Source organism: Hypanus sabinus, chromosome 26 (assembly GCF_030144855.1).
Source record: "Hypanus sabinus isolate sHypSab1 chromosome 26, sHypSab1.hap1, whole genome shotgun sequence".
Taxonomy (NCBI): Eukaryota; Metazoa; Chordata; class Chondrichthyes; order Myliobatiformes; family Dasyatidae; genus Hypanus; species Hypanus sabinus.
The window spans coordinates 34,377,942-34,404,155 of record NC_082731.1 but is presented as its reverse complement, the minus strand read 5'-3'; the positions used below and the strand labels follow the sequence as shown (position 1 = coordinate 34,404,155).

General features: G+C 46.2%; 1 protein-coding gene across 3 annotated transcripts in view; it reads left to right on the top strand.

Annotated features, from left to right (window-relative positions):
• The window catches only part of LOC132381426 (homeobox protein Meis1-like), a 425,677-nt gene that overhangs the window by 146,421 nt on the left and 253,042 nt on the right, over window positions 1-26,214 (top strand). Inside the window, exon 1 of one of the 3 annotated variants that reach the window (XM_059950827.1) lies at window positions 25,557-25,842. The exons of the other annotated variants lie outside the window; for them this stretch is intronic. The gene's annotated coding sequence lies outside the window, so the exon portion shown is untranslated. Of the gene's footprint in view, window positions 1-25,556; window positions 25,843-26,214 lie in introns of those variants that run through there. 3 annotated transcript variants of the gene reach the window in all.

The following is a 26,214-nucleotide window of genomic DNA, read 5'->3' as shown; positions in this document are numbered from 1 at the left end:
ACTTCCACATTAAAAATTCAGTGCGCACATGTTGTTGTCACTGGGCAGCAAACCGCACAGCACAAGATTTTTGTGCACACTGCTCATTACAAATTAGAGGGAACATTGCATGCTGCATCTGCACACTCAGCATCAATTAATTACATAAATGCACACATTCTTATGAAATGTGATCTTTCGTGATTTTTTATAAATTACCTGAATGAGGAAGTGGAGGGATGGGTTAATAAGTTTGCTGATGACACAAAGGTTGGAGGTGTTGTGGATAGTGTGGAGGGCTGTCAGAGATTACAGTGGGACATTGATAGGATGCAAAACTGGGCTGAGAAGCAGCAGATGGAGTTCAACACAGGTAAGTGTGAGGTGGTTCATTTTGATAGGTCAAATATGATGGCAGAATATAGTATTAATGGTAAGACTCTTGGCAGTGTGGAGGATCAGAGGGTCTTGGGGTCCGAGTCCATAGGACGCTCAAAGCAGCTGCGCAGGTTGACTCTGTGGTTAAGACGGCGTACGGTGTATTGGCCATCATCAATCGTGGAATTGAATTTAGGAGCCGAGAGGTAATGTTGCAGCTATATAGGACCCTGGTCAGACCCCACTTGGAGTACTGTGCTCAGTTCTGGTTGCCTCACTACAGGAAGGATGTGGAAGCCATAGAAAGGGTGCAGAGGAGATTTACAAGGATGTTGCCTGGATTAGGGAGCATGCCTTATGAGAATAGGTTGAGTGAACTCGGCCTTTACTCTTTGGAGTGAAGGAGGATGAGAGGTGACCTGATAGAGGTGTACAAGATGGTGAGAGGCATTGATTGTGTGGATAATCAGAGGCTTTTTCCCAGAGCTGAAATGGTTGCCACAAGAGGACACAGGTTTAAGGTGCTGGGGAGTAGGTACAGAGGAGATATCAGGAGTAAGTTTTTTACTCAGAGAGTGGTGAGTGCATGGAATGGGCTGCCGGCGATGGTGGTGGAGGCGGATACGATAGGGTCTTTTAAGAGGCTTAGTAAAATAGAGGACTATGGGTAAGCCTTGTAATTTCTAAGGTAGGGACGTGTTGGGCACAACTTTGTGGGCCGAAGGGCCTGTATTGTACTGTAGGTTTTCTATGTTTCTATGTTACACACACTTCAAAGTTCAAAAGCTCAAAGTAAATGTATTATCAAAGTAGCTATATGCCCTACAACCTTGGCATTCTTTTTCTTGCAAGTATACGCAGTAAATAGAAAGAAACACAATAGAATCAATGAAAGTCTGCACCAACTAGACGGACAAACACCAATGTGCAAGGGACAATAAACTGGACAAATAAAAAAGAAAGAAAAAAATAATAATAAATAAATAAGCAATAAATATCAAGAGCTTGGGATGAAGAGTCTTTGAAAGCGAGTCCATAGATTTTGGAAACAGTTCAGTGGTGGGGTAAGTGAAGTTGAGTGAAGTTACCCTCTTTGGCTCAAGATCCTGATGGTTGAGGGGTAATAACTGTTCCTGAATCTGGTGATGAGGCTCCTGAACATTTTTCTTGATGGCAGCAGCGAGAAGAGAGCATGCCCTGGGTGGTGGGGGTTCCTTGATGATGGACGTTGCTTTCCTGCAAAAATGCTTCACGTAGATACGCTCAGTGGTGGGGAGGGCTTTGCTGATGACAGACTGGGCCGTATCGACTACTTTTTGTAGGATTTTCCATTCAAGGTTACTGGTGTTTCCATACCAGGCTGTGATGCAGCCAATCAGTATGTCATGGTCCGGTCCGTTTAGTTCGCGTTCTGGTTACAGTCCAGTCCATGAACTCTAGACTCCGGGTCTTCCGGCTGTCGCTTGCTTCAGTTGGGCTTAATCAGAGGCACCTGATGCTCATCTTGAGACTGGGAATATAAGTGGCCCTGGGTTCGAGTGTGGGTGCTGGTTTGATTTGTTAGTATCCTGTCCTTGCCTCTGGGGAGGTAAGTCAGGCTGTCTTTGCTGGTACCCTGTGGTTGGATCTGTCCCTTCCTGTCCTTGTCTATGTTGGGTAAGCCAGGCTGTCTTTGCCATTACCCTGAGGCTGGACTGTTCCCTTCCCTTCCCTTCCCTTCCCCTTCCTTCTGTAGCCCTTGGCTGAAGCCTCACCTGTGTCCTCGCCTATTCTCGCTGTCAAGTTTTACTGCCGGAGCAAGACTGGATCTTCGCTCAGAGTCCTTGTCCAGGTTCTGGGTCCCCGTCCAGTCTTCGCTCAGAGTCCTTGTCCAGGTTCTGGGTCCCCGTCCAGTCTTCGCTCAGAGTCCTTGTCCAGGTTCTGGGTCCCCGTCCAGTCTTCGCTCAGAGTCCTTGTCCAGGTTCTGGGTCCCCGTCCAGTCTTCGCTCAGAGTCTTGTCCAGGTTCTGGGTCCCCGTCCAGTCTTCGCTCAGAGTCCTTGTCCAGGTTCTGGGTCCCCGTCCAGTCTTCGCTCAGAGTCCTTGTCCAGGTTCTGGGTCCCCGTCCAGTCTTCGCTCAGAGTCCTTGTCCAGGTTCTGGGTCCCCGTCCAGTCTTCGCTCAGAGTCCTTGTCCAGGTTCTGGGTCCCCGTCCAGTCTTCGCTCAGAGCCCTTGTCCAGGTTCTGGGTCCCCGTCCAGTCTTTGCTCAGAGTCCTTGTCCAGGTTCTGGGTCCCTGCCCATGTCCTGTATTCTCGTCTCGTTCAGGGCCTGTGTCTTGTCCAGTGTAATTTCTTCCCCACTTCCCTTGCTTTCTTGACACCCCTAGTCCTCTCCCTAGTGCTTCAGTGTCTGTGTCTTGCATTTGGGTCTGTCCCAATGCCCACTTTATGACACAGTATACTGTCCACCACACATCAGTAGAAATTTGTCAAAGTTTAGATGACGTGCCAAATATTTGCAAACTTCGAAGAAAGTAGAGGCACTGCCGTACTTTCTTCATAATGGCACTTACATGCGGGACCCAGGATAGATCCTCAAGTGAGAACAGCAAGGGATTTAAAGCTTCTGACCCTCTCCATCTCCGATCCACCAGTGAGGATTGACTCAAGGACCTCATCAATAAGCTGCTCTTTGGTTTGGCTGACATTGAGAGGAAAACTGTTACGGCACCACTCAGCCAGATTTTCAATCTCTCTCCTATATGCTACCTTTGATTCAGCCAATGACAGTGGTGCCGTCCGCAAACTTAAATATGGCATTGGAGCTGTGCGTACCCTCACAGTCCCAAGTATAAAGCAAGTAGAACAGGGAGCTAAGAACAAGTACATATACACACAAGCTTTCTGAAAAGCCTTGCGAAAAACGGATTGAAAAGAAAATATGTGGTGCCAGCGAAATATTAATGAAGGCACAATGGCCAATATCCAGTCCTATCTTGGACATGGAGAATTACTTTGAGCAAAGAACCAGTTTAGTTTTTTTTTACTGCACGTTGTGAAGTTTCCCAGGCTCGCCCTCATCTGGGGAAAACTTTGAATAAGGCAATAAGGCATGTTGAGGATGTTAGCTGATGCTAAAATATCACACGGAGGATTGGGTAAGTTGCTAAATTTTGGGCATTTTCTGCCCTGTGGGCTTATTTGCCATTAGAATGCCGCTTCCATCATGCCAGCCAACTGGTCAGTGATTGGTTCATTTAAAGTCTCTGACGCTCTTCTCCCATTGGCTTGTGTGCCACGGCACCTAGTACCCAATTTCAAACACCTCGGGGGTATAAAGAGTAACACTTGCGAAAGGTTCACTCTCTCTTTCCCTTTGTCCCCAGAACCGTCGGGAAGGTAGGCTCCGCTCATATGTTTAACTAATTGTCTCTTTAGGTCCGCAGTTTGTGCATCTTGGGGGAACTTAAATGTTTTGGTCAGATTTATTATTCTTGTTTGTAACGAGGCGATTAATACACTCAGTCGCAATCAGTGTTTTCTGTCTCATGCGCCAAACCCATGAACCTGCTTCCACGTTACAGTGACGTTTTCTACCTCCCCCTGCAATTGGATCATCACCAGAAGACCACGATCTGCGTAGATTGGTAATTACGTCTCCACCTCGCTGACGATCAACACCGGCGCACCCTAGGGATGAGTGCTTAGCCCACTGCTCTACTCTCTGCATCTTCTCCGCCGATTGTCACCTTGTCGCGGTGGAGAAGCTCGTGTGGTCCTGAGATCCCGAGAGCGATGCCGTCCGGAGCTCTGCTCCTGGTAGGGTCACCCATGGCGGTGAGGTCGAGGGTGAGGTCCCTGACAAAGAACAATCCAACCAAGACCTCAACGGTGGAACAGGCGGACGAAGTCACTTCAAACTCAACGGCTGTGAAGGCGGACGAAGGCTGCAACAAATCCATCAGCTCCCATCGTCGTGGTTTCCATGCCACTGGAATCAGTTGGTTGATTTGTGAAGTATTGTGTACATCAAGTTCACGTTAAACAAATTCACACACAGGCGTCTTTGCTCTGGGATAGATCAACAGAACAAAGACCATCATCCTCGACCTTGAGGGAGAGCCACGACAACTCTCTCCATACCTGTGTGGCTAGAAATGGCTCAAATGCCATCTATAAATTCGCTGATGATATTTCTATATTATCACGTAATGCATTGAACTGCTGCCACAAAGTTAACACATTTTGCGCCATATGCCGGTGATATTAAACTTGATTCCGATTCTAATTCATACAAAAGGTCTTACCTTAGACACTGTGGAGTAGTAACAGATAGATTAAACATGAGGAAATCTGCAGATGCTGGAAATTCAAACAACACACACAAAATGCTGGTGGAACGCAGCAGGCCGGGCAGCATCTACAGGGAGAAGCGCTGTCAACGTTAACAACAACACACACAAAATGCTGGTGGAACGCAGCAAGCCGGGCAGCATCTACAGGGAGAAGCGCTGTCAACGTTAACAACAACACACACAAAATGCTGGTGGAACACAGCAGGCCGGGCAGCATCTATAGGGAGAAGCGCTGTCAACGTTAACAACAACACACACAAAATGCCGGTGGAACACAGCAGGCCAGGCAGCATCTATAGGGAGAAGCGCTGTCAACGTTAACAACAACACACACAAAATGCTGGTGGAACACAGCAGGCCGGGCAGCATCTATAGGGAGAAGCGCTGTCAACGTTAACAACAACACACACAAAATGCCGGTGGAACACAGCAGGCCAGGCAGCATCTATAGGGAGAAGCACTGTCAATGTTTCGGGCCGAGACCCTTTGTCAGGAGCCTTTGTGACGAAGGGTCTCGGCCCGAAACATCAACAGTGCTTCTCCTTATAGATGCTGCCTGGCCTGCTGTGTTCCACCAGCATTTTGTGAGTATCAGATAGATTAAGCTTTATCAACACACACAAAATGCTGGAGAAACTCAGCAGGCCAAGCAGCATTTGTGGAAAAGAGTAAACAGTAGACGTTGCGGGCTGAGACCCTTCATCAGGACTGAGGTTAACCTTTATACTTAGGACTGTGAGGGGAAGCACAACTCCAATGCCAAACTTAAGTTTGGCGATGACACCACTACCCAGAACAGAGAGATTTAAATTCACAACCTGCTACCCTGAGACGCTAAACACTGGAATTAAGACCACATGATTCTTAGGTGAAGCTGCGTTGATGATCTTGGGACAAGTGGACCAGTGTGTGGAGAATTAAATGTACAAATTAGTCAAGCAAATTGAAGTTACAGAACAGAGAGTCTGCCTGTCAACAGATGTAATTGGAGGGTATGAGTTTACCTGGAGTGTAGACTGAGAATGTGACCTGAATTTCACTGATCCAAACTCTTAGTTCTAGTCCAATTACCCCCAGATTTTCATCTTTTAATACAGTGCAAAGGGGAACTGCATTGGCAAATTGGTTTATCTTTGTCACATATTGGGTGGCAGGGTGGAGGTACGTCTCTACCAAGGGAGGTGTAAGGTGCTCCTTCCCTCCACTAGCCTGCAGGTCACCCTTGGGCAACGTGTGGCACCTACTTAACCCTCCGATCAGGGTCACGTGAAGCCATGGGAGCAGGTGGTGGATGGTCGTACGAGCATCCAGTGCAGATCACAAGTCCTGGTTATGCGACCACTGATGCCAGGCAGACAAAATCTCTGAAGAGTATTGATAATGGCTGGGGTCACCGTCTGGTAAAGTCACTGCCCGGAAGAAGGCGATGGCAAACCACTTCTGTAGAAACAATTGCCAAGGACAATCATGATTAAGACCATGATCGTCTATGTCGTATGACACGGCACATAATGATGATGTCATACAACATGGCACATAACGAACAAACATGTAATTGTCACACATACAGAAATACAGAGAAATGCCATCCATGTGGGTCATTTAATTATGACAGAGCATTGAGGCAGTACCATGGATAAGCAAGAACAGAATATAGAATCAAGTGTTACAGTTACAAAGAAAGTGCATCGCATGCAGACAATGAGGTGCAAGGTCGCGATGACATGGACTGTGAGATTAAGAGTCCGACTTGGAGGACAGCAGGAAAGGAGCTTCCCTTGAACCTGGCGCCGCGTATATTGAGGCTTCTCTACCTTCTGCCCAATGGGGGGCTAGAGGGGGGTTGTAAGATGGAACATTGGAATGGGAGGAGCTTTCGACTATGCCAATGCAGTCGAAATGCTGGAGGAACTCAGCAGCCCAGGCAGCACCCGTGGAAAAGAGTAAACAGTCGACATTTCGGCCTGAGGCTGCCTTACTGAAGGAGTGAGAAATGTGGTGCATTGACTAAGACCCCGTCGCTTGAACTGAATACAATGTTAAATAAGATGCGGGGAGCAGCAGCCTCTCTTCCTGCAATGACAACACTTCAAAGGTATTTCATTGACAGTAATGCTCCTTGGGACTCCCTGAAAATGACTGAAAGGATTATAGGAATATAAGCATGTGTTTGCTCTTGTCATTTCATTACATGCAGTACCGAGAAAACCTTTGAACCTATTATTTCCCAGTTTATTTCCCATTACACAATATCACATAACACCCAAGTACTTTATAAACTCAACTTAATGCAGTCTGCATCTCTTACAGTACCATTAAAATGTTGCGCTCCTTGTCGCACTTTTCTGCCTGTACGCTTGCATACGCTTCCCCGGTTCGACACACCTTGACTCACTTGGTCCAGGATTTTTTCCTGTACCTCCTCCACCAAAATTGAGGATCCCTCGCAGTTGGAGGTTGCGGACTCAGTTTCGGACAGCGAGGGATGGGACCACGAAGGTCGGTGAGGACAGGTAAAAGGTAAGACCGAAACACTGTAAGACACAGGAGCAGAAATAGGCCATTCAGCCCATTGAGTCTGTTCTGGCATTCCTGATTTATTATCCCTCTCAATCCCATTCTCCTGCCTTCTCCCCATCACCTTTGACCCCCTTGCTAATCAATGATCTGTAGATGTACCCAGTGACTTGGCCCAACAGACGTGGGAATGAAGTCCATAGATTCACCATGCTTTGACTAAAGAAATTCCTGACTAAAAAAGTACAGAAGGGCTCTCACGACTGGACTGTGTAACAGTTTACATGAGGAAATCTGCAGATGCTGGAATTCATGCAACACACACAAAATGCTGGTGGAACGCAGCAGGCCAGGCAGCATCTACAGGGAGAAGCGCTGTCGGCGTTTCGGGCCAAGACCCTTCATCAGGAAACATCGACAGTGTTTCTTCTTATAGATGCTGCCTGGCCTGCTGTGTTCCACCAGCATTTTGTCTATGTAACAGTTTCTTTCCCCAAGCTATCAGACTCCTCAATACCCAGAGCCTGGTCTGACACCTTACTGCCCTATTGTCCTGTTTATTATTTATTGTAATGCCTGCACTGTTTTGTGCACTTTATGCAGTCCTGGGCAGGTCTGTAGTTTAGAGTATTTTTTTTCTGTGTTTTTTTTTTACGTAGTTCAGACTAGTTTTTGTACTGTGTCATGTAACACCATGGTCCTGAAAAACATTGTCTCATTATTACTACGTACTGTACCAGCAGTTATGGTCGAAATGACAATAAAAGTGACTTGACTTGACTTGAGAAGGATTGTACTATATATGATAGTCATCAGCTGGTAACCTGGATGTGGCAGAATGGAATTTATTCCTGATCGGTATGAGATGACACAATTTGAGAGGGAATTCCTAGGGATAGAATGTTTACTAGGAATAGGAAGATCCTAAGGAGTATTGCAGAACCAAGAGACCTTGGAGCACAAGTTCAAAGATTTCTGAAGCTGATGATACAGGGTGGTGAAGAAGCCAAATAGGTTGCTTGCCTTTGTTAGCTAGTTGTTTGAAGATCAAGGGCACTGAGATCTTCAAACAACTTGAGGAAATATTGGTAAGGCCACAACCGGAATATTGCGCACAATTCTAAATGCCACACTGTCAGAAGGTCGTGATTCCTTCTCATCTCTGTCCTGAAGCTGCTGTTGTTCCTCTTCGCACCTTGGGTGATGTTTTTGCTATTTCCGGAGCATTTGACTGTTTCTTTACGAGGCCGGCGCTAGCTCGACGCCCACCCTGGCACGGATGGAGAAAGCGCACAAGGGGCCGGCCGGATTCGAACTCAGAACCAATCGCCTCGAAGGCCGGTGCTGGTACCACCACACCACCAGCCACTCTCTGTTCTAAAGTGACGTCCTTCTAGTCTGAGGCTGTACCCTCGGATCCTGAAATCCCCCATTACAGGGAGATAGTGAAGCCTGAAGATTCCTGCCACCAGGCTCAATGACAGCCTCTATCCAGCTGTCACAAGACTATGGAACGTTCCCCCGAGATGGAATCTTGACCTCACATTCCACCTCAACATGGACTTGCACCATTATTGTGTGCCCTCAAATGCCTTCACTCCAACCTGTGACATCACATATTGTTTGCCCCTACTCCTTTTAAAGTCCAAATATTATGCCAATTTCCCTTTTACCAAATGAGACATACCTCCACATTTTGCTCACCGTTAGTTATGCTGGAAAGCAAAGGTTTAGCTTCCTCAATTTTGGATGTAGCTTATGGATTTTAAGCTGCTGAAAATCATCATGAAACTTCCCTGTCATGCACCATTTTTTAAAAATCACCTACATTTGTGATTTCAATTCATAATTCAAGTCAGAATAACTGATGCCAAGACTAAGGAAGGCATTTTTGTTGGTCCACGAATCAAACAGGTCATCAAATGCCGCCAATTCAAAGAACATCTAGTGGGACCGGAGAAAATCGCATGGAAGGCATTCGAGGATGTTGTCAAAAATTGGATTCGCAACTGCAGAGCAGCGAACTACTTGCAGCTGGTTGACAACGTGCTTCAAGCATACAAAACTATGAAGTGCATCAGGTCACTAAAGATTCATTTTCTGCATTCCCATTTAGACTTCTTCCCTGCAAATCTTGGCACTGTCAGTGACGAGCACGGTGAAAGGTTTCACCAGGACATTGCGGTCATGGAGCAATGGTATCAGGGCAACTGGAATCCATCAGTGCTGGCTGATTATTGTTAATCACTTAAGCAAGATGTCTCAGATACAGAGTACAAACAAAAATCATCAACAAATCATTTTTACTTTAGTTGAACTACTGCAAAGAACTACTGTCAGTGCCATTTTGCAATTAAATGCATTATTTATATACAATAAAAGTTAATTTCTTGTCCCTCCAAATTCTCAAGTGATCCAAGAAGTCTGAAAATATATTTATGTTTGGCTTCAAACATTCTGTTATAAACAAAACAAAATTCTGAAGAAGGAGCACTTTTGAAAAACTTTGTGTTATCGTACTATAAAGGATTTATAGAACTTTTGACAGGTTATCTCTCTTCAGTCACCTCCCCTTATCTCTCTCTCTCCATTAACTTTACTTAGTCTTGTTTGACGGCTTGGGCTTCTCTGTTGACTAGTTCAGTCAGTGCATTTAAGGGTGGAAGACACAGATGAAATACTGGCCTCTGAATCGAATCTAGCACTTTACTGGTTGGGGAGACCTTTGACGGGACCAGGCCAGGTTTCAGAGCGGTGGACATGGGGTTACCACTGGGCTTGTGACTCATCCCTAATGTTGGGGGATGGTGGCCAGATGTGAATATTTCTCTGCACTGAAGTTAAATACTGGATGATGTCATTGTACTAGTGATCGCACAGCTCTTTGCATAGTGCTTCCAGATGTGAAACCATATCTCGTGATCCATAGCAGTCAACTTCAGGTGTCCTGGCAACTTATAAGATGGGGAGTGTCTTTCTGAAAAAGATCCAAGCTCATTTACCAGTACTTAATATTCTGGAGGCAGTGATTCTGACTGTAGAGGTCTTGGGCTGTGAAACCACCGGAGCTCCTTCGGCTAAAGGACAGCCCATCGATGGATTTTGTGTATGAGATCAGGGAGAAGAATGCTAGGAATGAGAGGATGCGGTGTATGTCCCATCCTAGGCGAGCATTTAGCTGCCACCGGAGGGATGGGGCACCGTGATCGCGCACTGGGTAGTTCTAGAAAATTACAGCTTTATTTTAAGACAGTGCGCTGTTACAAGAACCACCCCTTGTCATAACAATCAGTGAGGCACAGAGGCACATTTACCAGCGAGTAACTTTTATTATTTCAACTAAAACGCACGTGGATTCCCAAATTAACTACCTGTGTGCACCCCACTAGAACCCCTGCCCCTCCCTGAGCAGTCAATGAAGAGAAGCGGTGTTACCCGGGAAGGGAGTCTACGCTGGCCAGGTTCCTCGTGGTCCCGATCTCCACGTGTCCCTAGGGTCCTCCTTATACGCTATGGTTGGTCTCCGGTTGCCGGAGAGTTCTCGCCTCTGCGTATCTGGAGCTCCTGTCTCTGATAGTGTTCCTCATCAATTCAACTGTTGAGCCATCCCATTGGCTGAAGGTCACCTGACCTACCCAGGTCGCCTACTTACTGGCCACTGTACAGGGCTACAGCCAACATTGTTTCACGGTTCTTCCCACCCCAGCCTTGTGTATTTGAGTCTTTCAACTCTAACTGGTCCAGTGAGGCAACCCAGGCAGAGTTTAATGAGATTACAGATGGCTTCTTTTGTAGGTCTGGCATTTTACCTGATAAAGAGCTACTCCTCTGAGAATGGTCTCAGACTGAAGCTCCTTGTGTCCACACTCAATTGCTCTGATTAGTTTATCCCAGAGCAAGGATCAGTTCAGAAGTCCCCCGCCCTTTACATAACAAATGGCTACTTGTTTGGGAATGGTCCACATTCAGTTGCTCCGATTAGATGATCCAAGAGCAGGAAACTGTTCAGAGTCCACAAAATGGGGGGAAACAAGGAGAACTTGGCTCGTCTGCTTTCCCTGTCCTTGATTCAACAAATCCGGAACTTGCATGCTGGCCTTCAAGGACGTCTTCAAAAGACGGTGCTTCAGGAAGGCGGTACCCATCATTAAAGACCCTCACCATCTGGGGCATGATGACCATCAAGGAGGAGGCATAGGAGACAAAATATGCACGCTCAATGCTTTGGAGACAGCTTTTCCTTCTGCCACCATCAGATTTCGGAATGATCCACAAGCCCGTGAATACCACGCCACTTTGGCTCTTCAGCGCTATTTAGTCAGGGCATGAAGGAATACGGGGAGAAGACAGGAGACTGGGACTGAGAGGGAAAATGGATCAGCCATGATGAAATGGTGGAGCGGACTCAAAGGGTCCACTCCTATATCGTATGGTCTTAATTATTTATTTATTTATCTATCTACTCGGTTTTTTTTAATTTGGCGGGCTATTTGTTTGTTTGTTTATTTACTATTATTTATTTATTATCACTTAATAGTATTTTTATGACTTGCACTCTACTGCGGCCACAAAATCAAAAACAAATTTCATGACATACATCAGCGACGATAATCTTCATTCTGGTTCTGATTCTCACAGTGGGAAAGACTGAAGTTACGCTGTGTGGAACTCTGTGCAGAGCAGGACATGTACGGTTGATCCAATGAAGATCAGAGAACTTGGGAAGGGTTTGGGAGGGTCACAGAGAAACCTATCCACCTTGGATCACGCAGGGCCTGGCGCCACACGTATAGATGTGTGCGCTATCCAATGGCTGAAGCCTCTGACCAAGCCGTTAGAGGAATGATCAATAAACAGTGTCACTAGGGGATCCCAGTGGGTGAGCAGCCTCTTTTGGGGAAAAGGAATCGATGACGCTTTGAGTTGAGAACCTGCACCAGGACCGTGAACTAAGTGGCACTAACAGATAAACAAACATGAAAACAAACAAATAAGTGAACAGTTAAAAAGAGGAATAGTGGGGCACTATTCCTGAGTTCATGAATTCTGATGGTGGAAGAAGAAAAATCTTTTATGTGCATCTTTAGTGGTTTCTTAGGTTTGTTATAGCCGGAGGTGGTAATGGGGACAAGCTCCCACAACTTATTAAATGCTCCCAATGGCGTGCACATTAAATAGCCCCTGACAACCAAGTCCAGCTCCTGGCCTTCACGTGTGGCTCAGCTACAAAGCCCGGCAGAACTGTTTCTACCGACAGCAGAAGGGGCACAGGCGGGCTGCTGGCGGCTTAAGCCAGTCGCTTTGGGCAGGCGGGACGTCAGCCGTGGTTGGCAGCTCATCTAAGAGAAGGAAAGCTCTGATCTCAAACCTGCACTGCCTTGCCGTTATACCCTTGCCGTGTACTCAGGTAAACCCCGAGGGAAAAACAAGCTGGAGTCCCTCAGGTGGTCCTACATGGTGTTCAACACTGACTGGCAACTCCTGTGACGCTGCCGGTACCAAACTGTATCGGTCTCTGCCGTTCCTTTGGGCTCATCGGCTGCGTGGAGTGGGGGAGCTTGCTACACGGGCAACAGCTTGACCTCCATATTGTACTGCCCGGACTTGTGTATCTAGAATCAGAATCAGGTTTACTATCACCAGCATGTGACGTGAAATTTGTTAACTTAGCAGCAGCAGTTCAATGCAGTTCTGGAAGAAAAAAATACAATAAATAAGTTATTCAATTACAGTATATGCATGTTGAATAGATTCAAAGTCATGCAAAAAAAAATACTGTATATTTTAAACAGCGAGGGTTCAATGTCCATTTAGGAATCGAATGGCAGAGGGGAAGAAGCTGTTCCTGAATCACTGAGTGTGTGCCTTCAGGCTTCTGTACCTCCTTCCCGATGGTAACAGTGAGAAGAGGGCATCCCCTGGCTGACTGGGATCCTTAATAATGGACGCTGCCTTTCTGAGACGCCGCTCCCTGAAGATGTCCTGGGTACTTTGTAGGCTAGTGCTCAAGATGAAGCTGACTAGATTTACAACCTTCTGCAGCTTCTTTCGGTCCTAGACAGCTAGGACTCGATGTCCATGATTAGCTGTGACCGATGGAGGCCTCAGGCTCAGATGCACCTGTAGTGTCCTATAATGGGAAGAGGGAAGGTCCTGTAGTGTCCTATAATGGGAAGAGGGAAGGTCCTGTAGTGTCCTATAATGGGGAGGGAAGGTCCTGTAGTGCCCTATAATGGGAAGAGGGAAGGTCCTGTAGTGCCCTATAATGGGAAGAGGGAAGGTCCTGTAGTGCCCTATAATGGGAAGAGGGAAGGTCCTGTAGTGTCCTATAATGGGAAGAGGGAAGGTCCTGTAGTGCCCTATAATGGGAAGAGGGAAGGTCCTGTAGTGCCCTATAATGGGAAGAGGGAAGGTCCTGGAGGGTGTGGGTCCTTTCTTGATGAATGCTGCCTTCTTGAGGGGTGCGCGGTCTCTTGACTTGTAACCGCAGTGCACAGTTCCTCCAGTGGCAGCTTCATGTTTGCCTGGGGTTCAAAGTAAGTTTACATCAAAGTACATATACTACCTGAGATTCATTTCCTTGCTTGTATATTCAGTAAGTCCCAGAAACATAATAAAATCAATGAAAGACTGCACCCAACAGGACAGACAAATGTGCAAAAGGCAACAAACTGTGCAAATACAAAAGAATAAAAATAAATAATGATAAACAAGCAATAAATGTTGAGGACAAGAGATGAAGAGTTCATGAAAGTAAGTCTATAGATTGTGGGGATGGTGGCCAAGTGGTTAAGGCGTTGGTCTAGTTATCTGAAGGTCGCTAGTTCGAGCCTTGGCTGAGGCTGTGTGTGTGTATCCTTGAGCAAGGCACTTAACCACACATTCACCAGTGCCAAGCTGTATGGGTCCTAGTGCCCTTCCCTTGGACAACATCGGTGGTGTGGAGAGGGCAAGGCTTGCAGCTTGGGCAATTGCCGGTCTCCCATACAACCTTCCCAGGCCTGCATCCTGGTCTCACCCTTGAATAGAAAATCCTACAAAAAGTAGTGGGTACAGCCCAGCCCAAGGTGGGTAAAACCCTCCCCAGCATTGAGCGCTGTCGCAGGAGAGCAGCATCTGTCATCAATGATTCCCATCATCTAGGTCCTGCTTTTCACTGCTGCCACTCAGGAACAAGGTACAGGAGCCTCAGGAGCCACTCTGCCAGTTTAAGGGAGGGTTATTAAACATAAGGCTCTAGAACCAGACGAAGTAACTTCACTCACCCCATCACTGAACGACACATGCACAATGTCGTTCGGCTAGGACAGATAACGCTCAAGGAGGAAAGAAAATGAAGCAAGTGCTGAAGGGGTGTGAGGAGATTGTGCGGAGCACAGTGACCAACCCAGAGTCCAGGCTGAAGTTCAGTGCACTTCATTCCACAGAATTTCATGCGACTATGTGGAAAGGCAATGAGCGGGACAATGGTAAGGAGCCACAGCTGGATGGAGGATGGCTGTGTGTGGAGCAAAGCTGAGGCATGAAGGAAGGTTGTGCCTTTGCATTTAATTTAACATCGAAGAGTACTGCACAGGAACAGGCCATTCGGCCCACAACGTGGTGCTGAACCAGCTATAAAGCAGATCAAAAACACCCAAACACTAATCCCTCCTACCGATACCATGTCCATATCCCTCCATCTTCCTTATGTTCATGGGCCTATCCAAACGTCTCTTGAAAGCCTCTGATGCCCTTGCCTCTACCACCATACCAGGCATCAACCTACCCCCTTCTCACCTTCAATGAACGCACTCTGGTGTTCGACGTTGATGTGGACACTGGACTTTCCATCTCACCAAGGGTAAGTGTCGTCCAGTGCAACGTTTTTCAGATATTGTCATAGATTCTGTTACACCCACCTGAGAGAACAGACATCCACGGAACGGCAGCGCCTGTGAAAACTGGGCGCTTCCCAGCTTCCATTTTACAAATAGATGCCAGTTCCTATGAATCAAATGAATATTTTAAAGCAGTGAGTGACTCATTCTTTAACCAAAGCTCCCTGACTCCTGTTGAATCTTCACTGGATTCCCTCAGTTTCCAGAAAAAAACTCAGTTTGTTCATTCGTTATGTGCCCTGTCATATGACATCATCATTGTGCGCCATGTCATATGACATCATCATTATGTGTCGTGACGTGTGACCATGATGGTCCTTGGCAAGTGTTTCTACAGGACTAGTTTGTCATTGCCTTCTTCTGGGCAACGTCTTTACAAGTTGGCTAACACCCGCACCCCCCACCCCCAGCCATTATCAATACTCTTCAGAGATTGTCTGCCTGGCATAACCAGGACTTGTGATATGAACCAGCTGCTCATAAGACCATCCACCACCTGCTCCCATGGGTTCACATGACCCTGCTCGGTGGGCTAAGCAGGTGCTACAACTTGCCCAAGGGCGACCTGCAGGCCAGTGGAGGGAAGGAGCGCCTTACACCCTCTTTTGGCAGAGCCGTATCTCCAACCCACCACCCTAAAAATAGAGTGACTTGAGTAATTTTCAAATCCAAATCATGAGGGAAAATGTTGGAAGATCTCAGCTGGACACCTGCTTCCTTTAAATCCAAGGACAGAATCATTTTGACCCAGCGGATTTGACTAACATTATTTCCTGCATTGATGTAATTTCACGTGATAGTTTAGGAAATATCCTCTCCTTGAATTTCTGACTCAAAGTGAGGTGCAAAGGGATTCCTTCTGGAAAAAAAATATTGGCGAACTTCTGGACTTCTTAACTCCAGAAGAATGCAGAGGCTGGAATACTGGAGGTAATTAATCAGAGGAGGCAGAAAGTACTTTGAAAGTTGACTATCTGGAGGGGTGGGGGGGAGTTTGAGGCCTGGGGAGAATCAAGGTCACATTGAATGGTGAGGCTGGCTCGATAGGCTGAGCGGCCTACTCCTGCCCACCCCACTTGTGCTCAGTTTTTTTCACTGCTTTCAGCTTGGCTGGCATTCAGGAATGTGATTTGTTTTGTCTGTTGCAAAACACCAACAAAAAAGCAATTTAGTTATTGGGCAGTTGGACAGGTAGCACAGATGAGAGAGATAGAGGCCAAACGCATGGATTGGAACTAGTTTAGATGGGAATCTTACGTTGGCATAGAATTGTCAGGCTGAAGAGCCTGATTCTATGTTACATGCCTCCAAGATTAAAATGTCTATCATATTTTAATTCATTGTATATGTTGTGTCTGCTTTCAAATGCCCTGTATCACTCCTGAAAACCTCCATTTTCATGTATAATTTTAAGCGAGAAGTTCATTGGGTTACCCCTGAAAGTTTAATTTTACTCTCCTTTATATAGCATCTTTGTCATCCTCTGCTGTATTTAATACCTCTTTCCACTCAGCAAATTGGAGTTCTTTCTGTATATTTATGTGCTTTATAGTTTGCTTCACGGTATTCCTTATCTTTAAATGTTTCTGCTAGGTCGAGCTTAAGGATAGAAACCACTTCAGCATTATATCAAATTCTATTCCGATCTCCTCACAGTTATTGACTGATTAACTCCATTGGCCCAGTTTACGCTGAACAGGCTTTGTCTCATCATTGAATGTAGCTCTGTAAAAATCGACAATCTTGATAGCAATTTCATTTCTCCTCCTTTCCAATACACTGCCGAATTCACTCTTATTATGATCACTATTTGATAAATATTTATAAACCATCGGCTGTTCACTAATTCTGGCTGGCCAACATAGTTCTGAGAATTATTATTTCAGAAAACTATGCTGGAAACTTTCCATAATGTTTGTCCCTTTCTGGCGTAATCTCTTTTGCTTAATCCAACCCATATTGTAGAAAAAATGACAATTATGAGGAGTTTTTGACCTGGAATATTAGCTATTTCTCTTTCCACACGTGCCACCTGACCTGCTGAGTTTTTTTCCCAGCATTTTCCCAGAATTTACTTGTCTAATTTGTGTTCTGAATCTTTACAGACAGATAGTACGCAATTCTTTCTTGTTCTTTTTCGCGTCTTGTGGCACATTGGTGGTATTTTTTGCCATTTCCTTAGTATTTTTCTGTTTTTTATGAGGCTTTTTTTGGCTCGATGCTCAGCCTAGCACAGATGGAAAGCGTGCAAGGTGCCGGCCGGATTTGAACCTGAGACCATTTGCCTCAAAGTCCAGTGCTGATGCCACTACACCACCGGTAATTCTTACCGCAGCCTTAAATCCTTTTGTGTTTCTTTTGAAAATCTGTGTTGCTTGCCTAATTTCTATTACCTCATCAATTATATAAAAATAACTGAGTTCAGTCTGCTTCTCTGCCTCATATCTTTCCTTTCAATTGACATAGAACGGTGGGCAAGTAATGCTCAATTTAATATAGCCTCCAGTCTGCCACAGCACCTTCTGTTCTGATGCTGGTTCCTTTATCATTAATGATTATAAATTTTTCAGTTTACCAGTAGCTCTAATACAAAATGTTTGCTCTACACTCATTCTTATCCCAACCTTCACACTCCTTCACTTTCTGGATCACTATCTACCTCCACCACTCTCATCTCTCCCCCGGAGTCCCCCCTCTTTTTTCTCTATCAATATTTTTGGTGATCTATTTTTATTTCTTTTTAACACCCTGGGAAAGTTTTCTCTGCTAGAAGAATGGTCTTTCTGTAGAGGCAGTGTTTGGGTTATGGCTAGAGATAATGGGTGCTTTGGCATGTGAGCTGGCGGGAGATGGGGAGAACCAGTCGTAGATTCGACCTGGTGGGGGACTGTGATTCAACGGAGCAACGTGCCGCAGTCGACAGAGGATCAGTGAATGTGACTTTCAGAAGAGCCGAGCTCCGACTGGTGCACACTTGACTGTTTAATTATATTGGCCTCTTTTTGTTTATTTCGTTCTTTTCTTTACTAACCCTTCAGTTAAGTTAATTTCATAAACATAATTCCTTTAATCGTGTGCAGTGTGCTGTCTGTTGTTACTGAGCTGTAACAGGGTAGGAAATTACACAGCATCCACACAACCCGGGGTTTGGGGTGGGAGAGCTGTCTCAGTCTCACGGGTGTGACCAGAGTGTCTATTCCTCAGAATTATGCAGCCAAGGAAACCTCCCCTTCTCTCTATAGATTTTTCCTCCTTTTGAATAGATGTTTTATATCCTGTGTTTTGCTCATTTGTTGCTATTTGCACGACCTTTATTTGGCGGGTGAGGGGAGGGGGATTTGATGTTTATTTTCTTTGAACGAGTTCCATGATTCTTCTTTGTTTCGTGGCCGTCTGCGAGGAGGCCAAATCCCGGGGTTGTCTACAGGGTACCGACTTTGATATTAAATGTACTTTGAATCTTTGAATCTCATCGTTATCACAACGCTTCACACCCCCATTTAACGTTTCAGCGTTCGTATGACCTTGCTATTAAGCCTCTCCGCTGGAACCATACGAGATTGCACCACCGCCCTGGCGATTCTTGAGTACCTGAATGTTTTTAATTACTTCAGTAATTGAAAATGTATAGGGAGGAATTTAAGATGGGGGGGGGGGGTTTATATGGGAGGCAGGGCTTAACGGTCAGCACAACATTGTGGGCCGAAGGGCCAGTACTGTACTGTCCTATTCTATGTTCTATGTTCTAAAATAGAAAATGTGGACAAGAATACAGGGTAACTTTCCTGTTTTGACTTCAAAAGCAACTGTAAACTGGTAGATTATCCAGAAAGACAGCACTTCTGACAGATCTGCGCTCCCTCGGTCCTGTACTGGAGAATAATACCTGACATTGCGGACCCATGGCTTTACAGAAAGAGTTTAAACCTATGGAATGCGCAGGGTCAGAGTCAGCAGGATGCTTCACGCCTCTCGCTGTAAAGGTCACCAATAACATTGGCCAGTTTTCTTCCTACTTCTGAGGTTTGTGGGACTGATAAGCAGGTTTTACAAGAGAGGGCAGTCCCCACAGATATGAAGTGATTGGATATCTGCAAATGAGCCCAAGGTAGTAAATTAGTAAAGCCTCTCTCAAAATCGAGGATGACCCTCAATGCTGTTGGAGGTGGTATCTCTTGCTGAGTCCCCATTTACATCGAGGATGACCCTCGATGCTGTCGGAGGTGGTATCTCTTGTTGAGTCCCCATTTACATCGAGGATGACCCTCAATGCTGTCGGAGGTGGTATCTCTTGCTGAGTCCCCATTTACATCGAGGATGACCCTCGATGCTGTCGGAGGTGGTATCTCTTGTTGAGTCCTCATTTACATCGAGGATGACCCTCGATGCTGTCGGAGGTGGTATCTCTTGCTGAGTCCCCATTTACATCGAGGATGACCCTCGATACTGTTGGAGGTGGCATCCCTTGCTGAGTCCCCATTTACTCATGAGGAGTTTGAGGAGATGCAGAATGTCGCCAATGACTCATACAAATTTCTATCATTGTGGAGAGCATTCTGACCGGGCGCATCACGGCCTGGTGTGGCGGCTTCAAGGCGGAGGATCACAGGGGGTTGTAGGCTCTGCCGTTCCATTACGGGCGCAACCCTCCCCACCGCCAAGGGCATCTTCAATGGGTGATGCTCAAGAAGGACCCTCACCATCCATGATAAGTCCTCTGTTTATTACTATCATCAGGGAAGAGGTACACTTAACAATTCAGGAACAACTTCTTCCCCTCAGCTGTCATATTTCCAAATGGTTCATGAACCCCTGAACACTACCTTATTATTCTTTTTTCTTGCACTATATACTTGGTTTTGTAGGGTGGAGTTACACCTATACCAAAGGAGGTGTAAGGCACCCCTTCCCTCTGCCAGCCTGCAGGTCACCCTTGGGCAAGGTGAAGCACCTGCTTAGCCCCCCGTGGGGGCAGGTGGTGGATGGTCGTACGATCAGCCGGTGCAGATCACAAGTCCTGGTTATGCGACCACTGTCACCAGGCAGACAATCTCTGAAGAGTATTGATAATAGCTGGTGTCACCCGTCCTGTAAAAACGCTGCCCAGAAGAAGGCAATGGCAAACCAGTTCTGTAGAAAAATTTGCCGAGAGCAATCATGGTCATGGAAAGACCGTGATTGCCCACATCATACGACATGGCATGTAAGGAACAAACAAACTTAGTTTTGTAATTTATAATAATTTTATGACCTCACACCATATGGCTGCCAGAAAACAACAGGCTTCATGTCATAAATGTCAGTGACAATCGACCTGATTCTGATTCAATTATCCCCCTAGGTGACTGTGGAGATCCCATGACCCTACTTGAAATAAAGTTAGGAAGTTATCCTGACCAATATGTACCCTTCAGACAACATTACCGTCAACAGAGTACGTCCAGTCATCGATTCCTGATTTATGGGATCTTGCTGTGCTAACTCGCAGCTGCAGTGAACCAATGGGGGTTGTTAAAGCGGCTACTTAGACTGAATCATTTGCATCCTTCTTGCTTCTCTGACACGAGGGCCCCCAACCCTTTTTATGCCATGGACCAAAATGATTAAGCAAGGGGTCCAAGGACCCCAGCTTGGGTACCCCTGCACTAAGCAAAGGCAGCATGTATCACGGAATGACACTAGGGAGCAATCAGAAACCTTGGGAGACACAGGAGGCAGCAGATGCTGGAATCTGGAGCAAAAACCAACGGGTGGAGCAGTAATTGTGATGGCGAATGGAATAGTCAATATTTCAGGTTGAGACCATCCATCTTCAAAAGTAATACCCGGGATCCCCGTGCTCCTCGAGTTCCGGCCCGAGAGCCAGAGAACATTACAGCACAGAAACAGGCCTTTTGGCCCTTCTTGGCTGTGCTGAACCATTTTTCTGCCTAGTCCCACTGACTCGCACCTGGACCATATCCCTCCATACCCCTCTCATCCATGTACCTGTCCAAGTTTTTCTTAAATGTTAAAAGTGAGCCCACATTTACAACTTCATCTGGCAGATCATTCCACACTCCCACCACTCTCTGTGTGAAGAAACCGCCCCCTAATGTTCCCTTTAAACTTTTCCCCCTTCACCCTTAACCCATGTCCTCTGTTTATTTTCTCCCCTAGCCTCAGTGGAAAAAGCCTGCTTGCATTCACTCTATCTATACCCATCATCATTTTATACACCTCTATCAAATCACCCCTCATTCTTCCACGCTCCAGGGAATAAAGTCCTAACCTATTCAACCTTTCTCTGTAACTCAGTTTCTCAAGTCCCGGCAACATCCTTGTAAACCTTCTCTGCACTCTTTCAACCTTATTAATATCCTTCCTGTAATTCGGTGACCAAAACTGCACACGATACTCCAAATTCGGCCTCACCAATGCCTTATACAACCTCACCATAACATTCCAACTCTGATACTCAATATTTTGATTTATCAAGGCCAATGTACCAAAGGGTTTTTAAATTTCAGAATTCCCTTCCTAAGCGTGTCTCTATCCATCTCTCCTGCATTGGGATGCTCTTGACCAGCAGGACTGATAGGAAGGTGATTGTGACTGAGTATAGAGAGATCCTTTATTAAAACCCGGCCAGCCTCTTCCAGAAAGCTTAACCCATGGAGAAAGCTCAGCCTTTATCAGAACAACGACCCAAAACTCACTCAAAGCCCGAGCAACCATGGAGAGGCCTCACATGAAGAAAATTGATCTCCTTGAGTGGCCCGGTCCAAATTCTCACCTTAACCAGATCGAACATCTCTGGCAATACCTTAAGACCACTGCCCACCACCGTTCTCCAACTAACCTGGCACAGCTTGATCAATTTTGCAAGGAGGAGCGAGCAAATCTTGCCCCATCGTGTTGTGCAGAGCTCATAAAAAGTTATCCATATAGACTATTGGCTGCAATAGCTGTGAGAAGGACATTGATAGGTCAACCAGCATCTGTGGAGGGAAAAAAGTTCTTGACGGTTCAGGTCAAAGAATTTATTGGAATGGAATAAAGACCAGATTTAAAAAGGAGCACAAGACATTCTTCCAAGAGTGTAAGAGATGTTCGATGTCAATATTTCTGAAGATCTATCCCAGTCCCAGCATACTGATGTAATTACAAAGAAGAAACAGCAGTGGTTATATTTCATTAGAAACTTGAGGAGACTGCGTACGTCACCAAAGATGCTCACAAATTTCTACAGATGTACCGTGGAGAGCATTTTTACTGGTTGCTTCACTTTCTGGTGTGGAGGGGCCACTGCACAGGATTGGAAAAAGCTGCAGAAAGTTGTAAACTCAGCCAGCTCCATCAGCGTCTCTGTGCAAAGGCTGTGGAAAGTCCATCTCCCACCCCCCCATTCACATCACATTCTACGGGGGTTGTATTGACAGCATCCTGAGCAGCTGCATCACTGCCTGGTTCAGAACTGGACTCTCTGACGGTGGTGTCTGAAAAGAGGATGCTGACCAAGTTGCACGCCATCTTGGCCAATGTCTCCCATCCACTCCATAATGTACTGGTTAGGCACAGGAGTACATTCAGTCAGAGACTCATTCCACCGAGATGTTACACTGAGCGTCATAGGAAGTCATTCCTACCTGTGGCCATCAAACTTTACAACTCCTCCCTCGGAGTGTCAGACACCCTGAGCCAACAGGCTGGTCCTGGACTTATTTCCACTTGGCATAATTAACATTATTATTTAATTATTTATGTTTTTATATTGCTATACTTCTTCACTATTCTTGGTTGGCGTGGCTGTAACGAAACCCAATTTCCCTCGGGATCAATTGTCTGTCTGAATTGCACCATCTCAGATCGCAAGACCCTGCAGCGGATAGTGAGGTCAGCTGAGAAGATCATCAGGGTCTCTCTTCCCACCATTACAGACGTTTACACTACACGCTGCATCCGCAAAGCAAACAGCATTATGAAGGACCCCACACACCCCTCATGCAAACTCTTCTCCCTCCTGCCATCTGGGAAAAGGCACCGAAGCATTTGGGCTCTCACGACCAGACTATGTAACAGTTTCTTCCCCCAGGCTATCAGACTCCTCAATACCCAGAGTCTGGACTGACACCTTACTGCCCTATTGTCCTGCTTATTATTTATTGTAATGCCTGCACTGTTTTGTGCACTTTATGCAGTCCTGGGTAGGTCTGGAGTCTAGTGTATTTTTTTTTCTGTGTTGTTTTTTACGTAGTTCAGTCTAGTTTTTGTACTGTGTCATGTAACACCATGGTCCTGAAAAAAATATTGTCTCATTTTTACTGTGTACTGAACCAGCAGTTATGGTTAAAATGACAATAAAAGTGACTTGACTTGATGGGCACGACCCTCCCCAACACTGAGGACATCTTCAAGGAGCGATGCCTCATAGAGGCGGCATCCATCATTAAGGACCCCATCACCCAGGACATGCCCACTTCTCATTGTTACCATTAAGGAGGAGGTACAGAATGTTGAAGACAAAAACTCAATGTTTTAGGAAGAGCTTTTTCCCCTCCGCCATCAGATTTCTGAATGGACAATGAATCTATTTACACTTCCTCTCGATGTTTTTCCTTTTGTTTGTTCTCATTTTCATTACATAATTAATTAATGTTCTGATCTATGGGTGTTATTATCATGCAAATTACTGCTGCTATAATACAACGAATTTCATGACATATGCCAATGATACTTATTTATTTTTTTAACTTAGCGACACAGTGCAGAATAGGCTTTTCTCATTCTCCGAGCCACACCGCCCTTTAACTCTAACCTAGTCACAGGACAACTTACAATGACCAGTTAACCTACCGAGAGGAAACTGGGGAAGATGCATGCATTCCATGGGGAGGACATATGGACTCCTCACAGAGGACGTCAGCAGCGAACTCCAATACACCAAGTTGTAATAGTGTCGTGCCAACCGCTACATTACAGCGACACCCTGATTAAACCTGATTCTGGCAGAATGCTGGAGAAACTCAGCAAATCAGTCAGCCACTGTGGAGGGGAACAGACAGCTGACGTTTCATCAGGAAAGGAAGGGAGCCTGAATAGGAAGCTGGCAGATTGGAAAGAGCACACGGCTGGTAAGCTGCGGTATAGGTGAGATCAAGTGAGAGGAAGGGTGAGCGGGATAAGGGGATGAAGTAAGAAGCCTGGCGGAAGAGGTAGGTAAAGGGGCGAAGAAGAAGAAATCTGATTGTATAGTAATAAACAGTTGTTAAAAATTCAGGCTGAGACCCTTCACAAGGACAGGAAAGAAGAACAAGATGGGATTAAAAGCTGGAGGCAGATTTTTCTTAATGGCCCCAAACATGGAATTAATTCAAGATTCAGCTTGCTGAAATTGGAAGGAGATTGGGTAATTTCACCTCAAATCCAAAAGACATGGGAACTAATATACGCCTTGAACAGTTTATCATTCCCTCATCTGACTGTTTGGGTGAATATAATCTATTTTATGTATTTATCCTGGGTTTTTTTTATTGTCTTCTTTATTTCACTGTTCCTTTTGCGTTGCATCAGTTCCAGAGTAACAATTATTGTGTTCTCCTTTACACATCAGCGCTGGACACGTTAGACTTTTGAATCTTGAATCTTGATCTCGCCCGGTGGAGGGATGCTTGACAGAAGAACTAGATTTATTATCACTGGGGGACAAGGGGAACCGATCACTTCTGAATGTGTTAATGTTGGTCCAGTCGTAAGCAGGAAGAAGGTGCTTTCTCAAAGCCCCTCTCTGCCGCTGAGTCTATTTCAATGCAGCTGCACTTTCAAGTAAAGCAAGAGAGAAAAAAAAGTAGATTTAGCTTTTTAGACTATTCCTACTGTCATTCCAGCAATATCTCTGAGTCTGCCTCGAGAGTGGCACCAGCGAAGCAGGGTAGGACGTTCCGTGTCTGGGGGATGGGGGGGAGTTAGGAATTCTCAAGAGCTTGGGAAGCAGGGAAGAGGGGTTTCCCTTCCTCAATCCACCTCTCTCCTCAGGACCGAATGTAGTTCAGAAGTCAGCACCGGCCCGCTCAAGGGACGGGCCTCTGAGCTCCTTCCCGAATACGGGGGAGTCAGCAGTAACATGAGACTGGGGAAGAGCGCTGTTTGTTAGTTAACATCTCCGGCCAGAGAGAGTGCGTGTGTGTGCTGGGAAGTGGAACTGCCCTGCCGCAAGGGTTAACCTGCGGTGGTGTTTGGGAAATGAATACAGATTATTCCGCCTGATAGAAGCAGCCATTCAAAGATTCCTGCTCCCTTGGTATCTGGGGCTGCGAGTGTGAGACCAGGGAGTTACCGACGCGTATATTTCCGGGTGCGCTCATTGCTTGAAGCTGCAATCTTCATCGAGAGAGCGAGAGAGAGAGAGAGAGAGAGAGAGAGAGAGAGAGAAAGGAAGAGAGAGAGAGAGTGTGTGTGTGAGAGAGAGAGGAAGAGAGAGAGAGAGAGGGGAGAGAGAGAGTGTGAGAGAGAGAGGGAGAGAGAGAGAGAGAGAGAGAGAGAGAGTGTGAGAGAGAGATAGACAGTCAACTGCACCAGGGCAAAGAAGCGCAAACCTCGGGCCGGGGCTGCACCCTTTCCCAACCCCCGTCTCCACCCTCCGACTTCCGAAAGCATACAAGCAGCACGGGGGGAGGGCCGGCTTTGCTATTGTGGAGCAAAAGCTGATGGAAGGCAGACTTAAAACGCGCCTGGGACTCACTCGTTGAATCGCTTGGATGGAAAGCGTCTGATTCTGGTAGAAACACAGAGTGCGAGAGAGAGAGAGAGAGAGAGAGAGAGAGAGAGAGAGAGAGAGAGAGAGAGACGAGAGATAGAGAGAGGGGGAGAGAGAGAGAGGGAGAGAGAGGGAGAGAGAGGGGAGAGAGAGGGGAGAGAGAGGGAGAGAGAGGGGAGAGAGAGGGAGAGAGGGGGGAGAGAGAGGGAGAGAGGGGAGAGAGAGGGAGAGAGAGGGGAGAGAGAGAGCGGGGAGAGAGAGAGAGGGAGAGAGAGGGGAGAGAGAGAGAGAGGGTAGAGAGGGAGAGGGGGAGAGAGGGAGAGAGAGGAGAGGGGAGATAGAAAAAGAGAGAGAGGTGAAGAGAGGGTGGGTGGGGGTTAGAGAAGCGACCAG